Source organism: Mus caroli, unplaced genomic scaffold, assembly GCF_978045245.1.
Source record: "Mus caroli unplaced genomic scaffold, Mus_caroli_1 scaffold_9, whole genome shotgun sequence".
In the NCBI taxonomy this organism is placed as follows: Eukaryota; Metazoa; Chordata; class Mammalia; order Rodentia; family Muridae; genus Mus; species Mus caroli.
This window is the reverse complement of record NW_028227264.1, coordinates 118464057-118474812: the sequence shown is the minus strand read 5'-3', so window position 1 is coordinate 118474812 and position 10756 is coordinate 118464057. Positions and strand designations below refer to the sequence as shown.

Here is a 10756-nt window from a genome sequence, read left to right as displayed (position 1 = left end):
CCTTGCTCCCTCACCTTTGATACTCCCTGGGTGTGTTCTCTCTCTCTCTCTCTCTCTCTCTCTCTCTCTCTCTCTCTCTCTCTCTCTCTCTCTCTCCATCCCTCCTTCCCTGCCTCTCTTCCTCCCTCCCTCCTTCCCTTTCTCTGTCTCTGTCTGTCTGTCTCTCTCTGTATGTGCGTGCGTGCACATGCTTACTGTAGATATCACATTTAAAACGTAGCACTCTGCAGTCACTTTCTAACATTTTTACCAGTTGTGAATCTCTGGGTTAACCTCTGCCTACTGCAAAAAGAAGCTCTGTCAACCAAGGTTGAAAGCAGCCCTAACCTATGGCCATGAGAATAAAGAAGGAGGCAATTTGACATCAAACAACTTAATTGTTAGCCTCACGTTCCCAGTCTATGAAACCGGGTTATTAATACTGTAAGTGACTTAACCCCAAGAGTTTTTACACATATTCTAGGCTGGTTTGTGATTCACTGTAAGTACCCGGGGGAAGAGGCCAGGAAAGAAGGTTATAGATAGAGAAGCCAGCAGCAACTTGAACCCTAGAACAAACCCTTTCCCACAAGGCCAGCTTCTTCTTGCTCTGTCTCATTTTATTTAAATATCTCAGTAGAACATTTCTACTTCTCTATCTAGCTCCGAGGGAGTTCCACAAAACTGCCATAAATTGCACAATTCTTTTTTAAAAGCACTTTCTTAAAAAGAAAAGTACTTTCTTGATATTAAGGTCTTTAAGGCACGTGTGCCATATTGAATTAATATCAAATTGTAATTTATCCAGTTTAGCTAGATGGAATATCAGGCAAACACAGGCAAAGCACCGGTGGATAGCCAAGGGAAGCATTCATTTAGTAAGACTGACTGCATTAGGCCCTGCATGGTGGTTCCTCACCAAATTAAAAGAAAAAGGAGCAGAAGCAAAAAGATAACCTAAAGCAACATGCTACAAGACCGGCCAACAAAGGGACATTTTCCTGGCCCAGAGTAGCACCGTGTAAAATTGATAGATAATCTTAAGGCCAGCTCCTCCAGTCCTGACGAATGAAAATGTACAGCTATGACTCCCCTCTCCTGTGTCTTCCCCAGGCCAAATGCAGGTGGGTTCTCTGAATGCTTCCTTAATGGTTTCCCATAGCACGCGGCTGTCTATAGGAGGCTGATGAGGCTGTGCTGATGGAAGAAGGACCCCGGGAACTCATATGTGGACTTTCCCAGTGCCGGGTTAGGATGTGAGGATGTAGGTCAACAGCAGTTGCAGTGTCTGCTGGAGCTGCAGCCAAGCCAAGCTTCCCCTGCAGGTTAAGGAGCTCACGGGGCAACTGGTTCCCATTCCCAGTTCATGACCTCAGACTTAGAACCTTCAGAGGCATTGGAAAAAAACGAGTTTAAATGAGCAGGAAACTCTGTTCTACCATGTGACCCCTCCTACACTCTTCTGCATGGGAAACGTTACAGCTTTGTTTTCTCTTGATTTAGAGGGGCACTATACCATGGCCAGGTGGCTTGAGGGAGATCTTAGGCATTCTTCCTATGGCCTTTATTCAAGGAAGGAAGGAAGGAAGGAAGGAAGGAAGGAAGGAAGGAAGGAAGGAAGGAAGGGAGGGAGGGAGGGAGCGAGGGAGGGAGGAAAGAAGGAAGGAAGGAAGGAAGGAAGGAAGGAAGGAAGGAAGGAAGGAAGGAAGGAAGGAAGGAAGGAAGGAAAGAAAAGAGAAAGGATGGAAATCTTATGTCTAACCCAGGATAGTGAAGTCTGAAATAGACCATCCATGGTGTGCTAGTTCCGGATCTTGAGAGAGGAACGTTTATAACAAGACACCTGAAAGCAACATGGCGTGGAAACAGGATGAGAAAAATCTTTGGGAGGAAAGCACAGCTCACTTCCATGCACTAAGCAAATGCTCTGAGCAAAGTTTACTCCCAGAGAATGAAGCTCAGGGGTCCCGTGTGTGTGTGTGTGTGTGTGTGTGTGTGTGTGTGTGTGCTCTTCCCTTCAGGGTCCCACACATCTGTCAGCATTATGAGCACTGCTATCTGCCACATACTCTTCTATCTGAAGAGAGATTGGAATTACCACTTAGTTGGCTTTGAAGGGACGAAGCCAGGTGTGGGACGAGGACTCCCAGAAGATGGAACGCCCACTGGGGACATGTTGAACTCATTGGGCAGGGCAGCCTCAGGATGCAACGAAACTCTGAAAAAAGATGGTTTTCCAAAGGTTAGAGAACTAAGACTTAATGAAAAGAAATAGAAAAAAGGAAAGGAAAGAAAGAAAGCACTCACCCTTCTTCAAATAGCCAATATAATTTACTCCCTAGTACTGAGGTTAAACTGCTTGCCTTGAAGAGATTAAAAACTTACTTAAGGGCAGAAAATGTTTCATTCATTCATTCATTCATTCATTCATTCATTCATTTGTATTAAGCTTGACATTAGGGCAGGATATCTTGAACAAGATAACCAGAAGAATGGAAGATAAAATTGGGGTGGGGCTCTGTTCTTCCTTTGTCTCCAGGCTCTAAGATCCAGGTAACTCCACGAAGGGTTACAAATTCACATCATGGTCTTCCTCACTTCCTAGCAAGGCAGCTTGCTGGCACATTTGATTGAGATTCTTCCACGTTCCTTGTTGACTTGCGCTCAAAGAACTGGTGTTGCTTATTCCTCAAACCACCACTTTTAAGACTCAGCCTACCTGTGAAGTCAGTTTGGTCAATGATTCGGTAAAGGTAAATATCTGGCAGCCAGAGAGTTTCTCTATGATCTCGCCATGTAAAACTAACCGTCATTACCACCCAACTCCCTGTCTGCCTGGCTTCATTTCTGTCACACATATGTATATGTGTTACTTAAGACGAGGCCTCTGGACCTGTTTCATTCTGCATCAAACGAATCTTTATGTCATCAATATCTTTATATCATTATTTTTGTGTAATATTATTATCACATCTACTGTTTAATATCAATTTAAAACAATTGGCCTTTCTTATATTGAGATATTTCTTTTTATTTAAAATAGTGATGATGAGCCAGGTGTGGTGGCACACACATTTGTTCCCAACATTTGGGAGGCAGAGGCAAGTGGATGGATCTCTCTGTGAGTTCAAAATCAGCCTGGTTTACAGACTGAGTTCTAGGACAGCCAGTTCTATTACACACAGAAATCTGGTCCTCAAAAAAAAAAAAGGAAGCCGGGCGGTGGTGGTGCACACCTTTAATCCCAGCACTTGAGAGGCAGAGGCAGAGGCATAGGCAGGCAGATTTCTGAGTTCGAGGCCAGTCTGGTCTACAAAGTGAGTTCCAGGATAGCCAGGGCTATACAGAGAAACCCTGTCTCAAAAAAAAAAAAAAAAAAAAAAACCAAAAACAAAAAAGGAGGAATAATAATAGTGTGATTATGGTGATGTTTATATTCTCAGGTACGGTGGTAATATCCCATGTCTGAAATCACAACTATTTGGGAGCCTGAGGCAGGAGGCTTTCTTGAACCCTGAAGTTGGAGACCAGCTTTACAATTCCCTGTCTCTAGTTAGTTAGCTGATTAACTCTGAAATTACATTTCCTTGTGCACCATTTCCTAACTAAATTTTCCTCAATGTGAAAATACGAGGCCAGGATGCAGGATCTTTTCTTAGGGATGCAGGTCCTCACCATCACTTCGCTCTGCTCATCCTCCACCAAAAACCACATCAGCAGCATGGTGGCAGAGTCCCCGTTCCCAAGGACACTGAGACTCTGTCTCATGCACTCCCAGTACTCTTTCCCAAATATCCTCTTTCCTTTTTTCTTTGTGTCAAAATTAATTTCCAACACCTCACGGTTGCTTTGCATTTCCTTGATCACCCATGCAGTTAAAACATATTTTATCAGCACCATTAGCCATTTGTAATGGTCTTAGCATAAAACATTTCCCTAGTTTACTCTTGAAATCGCTTGAGAATGGCTTTCTCTTTTGGTTGACGACAAAGCTCTTCTAGAACCAGTTCCTATAGGTTTACAAGTTCCTTTTTTATTTGATAAAATCTGGTAAGAGTTGAGGAGACACACTTCCTTCATGTTCCCACACAACATCTGATTGCAAAGTGCACTAACATTTTTTGTGTGTGGGGGGGGTACAGTGAGCTTTGTTACTGGTATTCAAGAGAGTAGGGGTTGCAAGGAGACTGGTGTTATTCTGGGGGTCTTGGATGGAAACTATCAGGGAGAGTCTCAATGTCATGAGGTCCACCACCTTGTTGCTGTAGCAACATTATCATACCAGGAAATGAGCTTTACAAAGTTGTCATTGAGAGCAATGCCAGCCCTAGCATCAAATGTGGAAGAGTGGGTATCACTGTTAAAGTTTCAGGAGACAATCTGGTCCTCAGTGAAGACCAGGATGCCCTTTAGTGGGCCCTTGGAAGCCTTTATTACCTTCTTGATATCATTGTACTTGACAGCGTTCTCCAGGCAGAATGTCAGATCCACAACCAGACACATTGGGGGAAGGAACATGGAAGAGCATGTCGGTAAGCTTCCTGTTCCGCTCTGGGATGACCTTGTCCACAGCCTTGGCAGAACCAGTTGATGCAGGGAGGATGTTCTGGGCAGCCCCACAGTCATCACACTACAGCTTCCCAGAGGGGCCATCCACAGTCTTCTGGGTAGCAGTGATGGCATGGACTGTGGTCATGAGCCCTTCCATGATGCCAAAGCTGTCATGGATGACCTTGGCCAGGGAGGCTAAGCAGTTGGTGATGCAGGAGGCATTGCTGACAATCTGAAGTGAGTAGTCACAGTTCTCATGATTCATACCCTTCACAAACATGGGGGGGCATTGGCAGATGGGGCAGAGATGATGGCCCTATCCTTTAAGTGGGCCTTGGCATTTTTCCATGGTGATGAAGACACCAGTAGACTCCACGACATACTCTGCACCAGCCATTTGATGTTAGCAGGGTCATACCACAGCTTCCCAGAGGGATCATCTACTGTCTTCTGGGTAGCAGTGATGGCATGGGCCACAGTCATGAGCCCTTCCACGATGTCATAGTTGGAAGATGGTAATGAGCTTCATACTGATGGGAAGCTTTCAATTCTCAGCCTTGACTGTGCCATTGAACTTGCAGTGGGTGGAGTCATCCTGGAACATGTGGACCACGTAGTTTCTATGTACCAAGACTTCTTGGTTAAAAACACTAGATACATTTCAAACATTATAGGATGCTGTTTCCTTTGGTATAGAACACACACACATACACACACACTCACACACACTGTCCAAGGGATATGAGAAGGGAAACTGGCAACTCAGGAAGATTATCTTCCTGCCTGTCTCCTAAAATAGAGTTTGTTCCGCAGGTCGTGGTTTTCTTTTCAAATTTTAGCTGGACCTTGTTACTCTCCGGCTCAGGTCTAGCTCAGGGTTCCTCTGGGTGAGAGGTTATCTCTTCCAATCTTCCTGAATACGATCCTCTCTGCCATCTCCCCTGTTCACTCCCTCAGTCCTCACTCTCTGGCTTCTGGCAGCATGGCCTCTGGGATATACCTGGGAGGACCTGACCTTTGCTTTAGTTGTTCTAATGGCCCGTATGTTCTTCTACTAAAACACACACGGGGTAAAGTATCCAATGGCCACCCTTTCAGTAAAGTCTACCTGGCTGCCCTATTTAACATTGCAACTTGAGAGTTATTCTTTCTAAGACACAAGAATAAACAATGCACTGAAACTTCCTCTTTCTCTTCTTGGATTCTCATGCAGACTACATCTGTTCAGTGAATTGTGCCCCATTCACCTACTAGTGATTTTTTTCAGTGGACACCATTAGGGGGTTCTATAGTTCAATTTAATGCTGACACTAATTGAAGTTACTATAGACCCTGTAGATTTCTCATTCAGTCCCTGTGAGACTTCCTTCCACTTCAAATGCCAATCATGTTCAAGATTGTGACACAGTGCCTCTGGCTAGCTCTTATATATCATGGGGGTGTCCCCATGATCTTAAACTCCTGCTGGATGGCTCACTAACTCTAAGAAATATTTTACTTGTGTTTATCTTTGCAAAAGATAAAGAGAAACAGTCAAAGATGTCTACAGAACATGATGTGTGAAGGGCTTAGAGATTTTTGCTTTCTTTTTGCAGACTATCTTCTTAATACTTCCATGTGTTCAACAGCCCATAAAAACCCGGAACTCTGTAATTCAGGGACTTTTATGAACCCACCATAGATTATTAACCCATTGATATCTGTCTATCTATCATTTGTCTGTCTGTCTTCTATCAGTTCTATAGAATATGAATTAATAAATGGTAATTAATATTGGTAACATATTTGGGGACAGTCGAAGGACATCATTTTAAAGAGGAGCATTCTGATTTTTTTGTGGTTTTTAGAACCGACTTTCAATTTTATTTGAATTAAAGATGTTAATGATGCTTTCTAGCAGTAAACAGAGCACTGATGCCCACTGGCATGACTGTTTAAAGAAATACATAAAATATCTGTACTGACTGCTCTTCATCAGTACTTTCTGGGGGCAAGAATTTAGGTGGTTCTGACTATGATACTTGCAGACATGTCTTGGAAAATTAATAAATATAAGGGCACTGATGTAACAATTCTGATATTTCTAGAGCTAGTTGTGTGTGTGTGTAGTGGGTAGGTGGGGGAAGACAAACAAACAGGATAATGTCCAGGATTCAAATTCCCACTCTTGTGATCCAAGAATGACCTGGTAGATTCTATGTGTGCCCGTAGGAGTCCCTTATCTTCTGTAACCACAGGGATGAAGTTTCTGAAAATCAAATACCTAACATCACTGGGCAACTGACTGAAGTACAACAGAAACTGAGCTCCCAGCCTTACAGCCTGTCTGCCATCAAATGGGCAATGGTTAGTCTTTTGGAAGGCTCTTGATAGAACTGGGGACATTGAAACTCTCAATTCTGATAAGCCTTCTCTACCAGTATAAGTAGTTAGGCCTAGGGACAGATAGAGTGTAGCAACCTTTTACTTGAGTGAAATTTCTAGGGTCCCAGTGGCATGTGATATAGACAAATACCTTCTAAGGTGGAGGTTAATTTGTTGTAAATGTCCTGTTCTACAGCTGGAAATATGTAGAATACCAAAGAGACACATTTAAATTTTTGAAGCAATGTATTCCTCATTGGGGTGTATCATTTTGGCCCATTTACAATTGATTTGATTGGAGTCTAAATAACAAGAAGGAGCTGCAATAGGTTGTGTGTCGACTTTGTAAGCTGCTTTGCCTTTGGACAATCAGCAATATTGTGGCATTTGAAGGGTCAATAGAAGGCTCTTCAGAAATTCTGGGAATCCTCACAGGTGATTCGATTGAGGCCTTTAGGATCCTGAAGCACAGTGCTTGTCATCAACTAAAGATAACTAGTCCTTTGAGAAATAGCTTTTTCCTTGCTATGGGTCTTTAGTAGAGACTGGCCATGGCCATTGGCTACCAGGTGAATGTGTGTCTTAAATTGTCTACCAGGAATGTGGTATTACCCAAGTTATCCTGCCTTAAAATTAGATGTGTGGAGAAATAGTCCAGGATCGGATTGAAGTGCTGTGTATGCAAACTGTGTGAGTCAGGGCTCTCTAGAGTCACAGAACGTATGGAATGTCTCTATATAATAAGAGGATTACAATGGGCAGCTGTGTGAATGGGAAGTCCAAAACTAGTAGTTGCTCAGTCCCATGCGGCTGGTTGTTTCAGCTGGTCTTTGTATAAGCTGGGATCCTGAAGAAGTCAGTTCCAACAGATGTGCTGGCAAGTAAGTGAAATCAGTCAAAGAAGAGTGAGTCTTTCTTCTTCCACTGTCCTTCTATAGGCCTCCAGCAGAAGGTGTGGCCCAGGTTAAGGGTGTGTACCACCAAGTCTGGATTTGGAACTTGCTTTGTCCCAGGCTGGCCTTGAACTCAAAGATCTGCTTGCCTCAATATCCTGGGATTGAAAGCATGTACCTTGCTTGAGCCTAAGATTTTCATGGCCACTATCTCCATGTCAAGATCCGAGTCAGAAGCCTGTGTCTTCCACCCTCAAGATCAGGATTGCAGGTGAGCCCTCCATTTCTGGATTGTAGTTCATTCCAGATGTAGACAAGTTAACACCCAGGAATAGCCATTACACAACCAGAGCTCAACAATGCAAGTGAATGGCATAGGGTAGCCCGATCCCTGTGGTCTCACTCCTCTTATCCCTACCATAGTATCCATGGTATATAGAGTCTATACATAAATTTATCTTCTCTATTGGTAATGCTTTTTGAAACATCTACTCATAGTGGGTGGACAGAATGCCTTATGCAGTAACATAGCACTCCAAGACATATCCCTTCTGGAATTCATTTCACGGCAAAGGACTCATGCCCATGGAATTCACAGGTCTGACCCAATAGAACTAACCCACCAGAATGGTAGAATAGCCTCTTAAAGTCTCAGACTCAGCTAGATTTTAATATCTTCCAGGGCTGGAGTAAGAATCCTAGACAGGTAGCCAAGGCACACTGCAGTGTCTCTGATAGCCAGGACTCACACAGAGATCAAGCATGATTTCCAATTACTCTCAGAAACTAAATAGCAAAATCGTGTTTCCTATTCCTATTTACAGTCTGCTAGACCAAAGTCTCCATACCAGAGGGAGAGACAGTTCCTACAGGATGCACATCAACAATCCCACTGCTCTGGGTTATGGCTGTTGCCACTTTGACCTCCTCATTGCCCTGAATCAACAGGTCAAGAAGGCAATTATGACATCACTGTGGTATCCAACCTGACTAGGACCCCACAGTGAATTTCTGTCTGGAATACAGGCAACACCTTATGGGACCATCTATGATCACCATCCACCGTGAGACCATTGGAAAACTGTGATCTAATGCAAGTAGGCCTACAAGTGTCCCAGACTCTCAGAAATGGAGATTTGGTCATCCTAACCAGGTAACGAACCCTATCCAGATGAGGCACTTCTGAAGGCAAAGGGAATACAGGGTGCGCAGTATGAGATCGCTGTAAATGCCAGCTAATTACCATGTAACAAGCTACAAACACCAGGGCTATAATTGTCAAGTGTATTTCCTCATTTTATTCTGAATATGTTTCTGTATATAGATTCAGAACAAACAAGTTTGTTTTCTTTTTTCTTTTTTTTTGTTTTTTCTCATCTTCCCTCTCTGTGTGGCTTCTTCAGACACTTTGACCTCATTTAAATTTTGGAATATTGCTTGTTTAGAATCAATGTTCTTGGTCCTCAGGAAAGAGTCAACATGATTCTAAGACTCCCCTTTCTTTCCTGGGAAATGGATTAGTGTAGTTTTGGTTAGGCAAAGTAGGTTTATGTGGTGTTAGATGACATTGTGGTCTTGTTATTGTCTTTATGTGGGGCTTGTGTATGTGTAAGTACATAAACATGGGTGCCACGTTGACAGGGGATGAATTTACAGTGTTAATTCTAATGTACACGACGGGGCTGAGGGATGCACAGCTTGTCAACAGAACGTCATTTCAGGATGTGTTCGTGGAGATGTGTCTGGGGTGTGTTGGGCTCTTCCTTGTGTGCAATGGGTACCATTTTTCCTCTTAAGGGCAAGAGCAAAAAATTTGCAGAGAAAGCATCTTGGCTTGTTTGTATTTCTGTTTGTTTGTTTTTCTGTTTGAGCCATGGCATCCACACGCATTGGTACTTGTAATGTTAGGTCTCTGAACCAAGACTAGGAAGGACATCACCAGCCCCCCTTCTGCCCTCTGCCCCAGTTCTCAGGCCTCTTTCCTGTTGCTGGAACGGTTCCTAGCATCCCCATTGCAGATGACACGTCATGGTGCTTCTTAGTTCCGTAATCACACGAGTGAATCCTCCACTGTAAATACCTTCTTATGTGTCTAGACAGATAGTCTATAGATCCTGGTTCTCTAGAAGATGTTGTCTATTACAATACGTAATGATTACCTTGTAAGAGGGAGTGCTGTGGGGTGCCGGGTGGGGGTGGGGTGGCTCCTGAGAGCCCAACGTTGAGACTTGAAGGAAGAGGAAAGAGCCTGGAAGGCATGAGGAAAGCACACAGACAGCGTTCTGTAAAGAGCTAGCACAGGGCTGGTGAGATGGCTCAGTGGGTAAGAGCACCTGACTGCTCTTCCGAAGGTCCAGAGTTCAGATCCCAGCAACCACATGGTGGCTCACAACCATCCGTAACGAGATCTGGCGCCCTCTTCTGGAGTGTCTGAAGACAGCTACAGTGTACTTACATATAATAAATAAATTAAAAAAAAAAAAAAAGAGCTAGCACATTTCAAGATCTGGTACAATGTAGCTCCTGTCTATTGTTGATGTAGGCTAAGTGTCTTAGGGTTTCACTGCTCTGAAGGGGCACCATGACCAAGGCAATTCTTATAAGGACAACATTTAATTGGGGGCTGGCTTACAGTTTCAGGGGTCCAGCCCGTTATCATCATGGTGGGAAGCACTGCAGTGTGCAGGCAGACATGGTGCTGGAAAAGGAGCTGAGTTCTCCATCTTGATCTGAAGGCAGCAGGAGATTGTCTTCCACAGCCAGCCATGAGGAGAGTATGTTCCGTACTGGGTAGATGAGCATAGACGACGTTAAAGCCCACCTACTCCGTGACATACTTACTCCAACAAGACCACACCTATTCTAACAAGGCCACATCTCCTAATAGTGCCACCCCCCCCATGGGTCAAGCATATTCAAACACATGAGTCTGTTGAGGCCAAACCTATTCAAACAACCGTACTAAGGAA

The 10756-nt window shown here is 43.8% G+C and overlaps 1 protein-coding gene across 1 annotated transcript in view; it reads left to right on the top strand.

The window, feature by feature from the left end:
- The first annotated feature begins 8829 nt into the window (after window positions 1-8829).
- The window catches only part of Dyrk2 (dual specificity tyrosine phosphorylation regulated kinase 2), a 33939-nt gene continuing 32012 nt past the window's right edge, over window positions 8830-10756 (top strand). The window contains exon 1 of the mRNA XM_085843196.1: window positions 8830-8940. The gene's annotated coding sequence lies outside the window, so the exon portion shown is untranslated. The remainder of the gene's footprint in view (window positions 8941-10756) is intronic.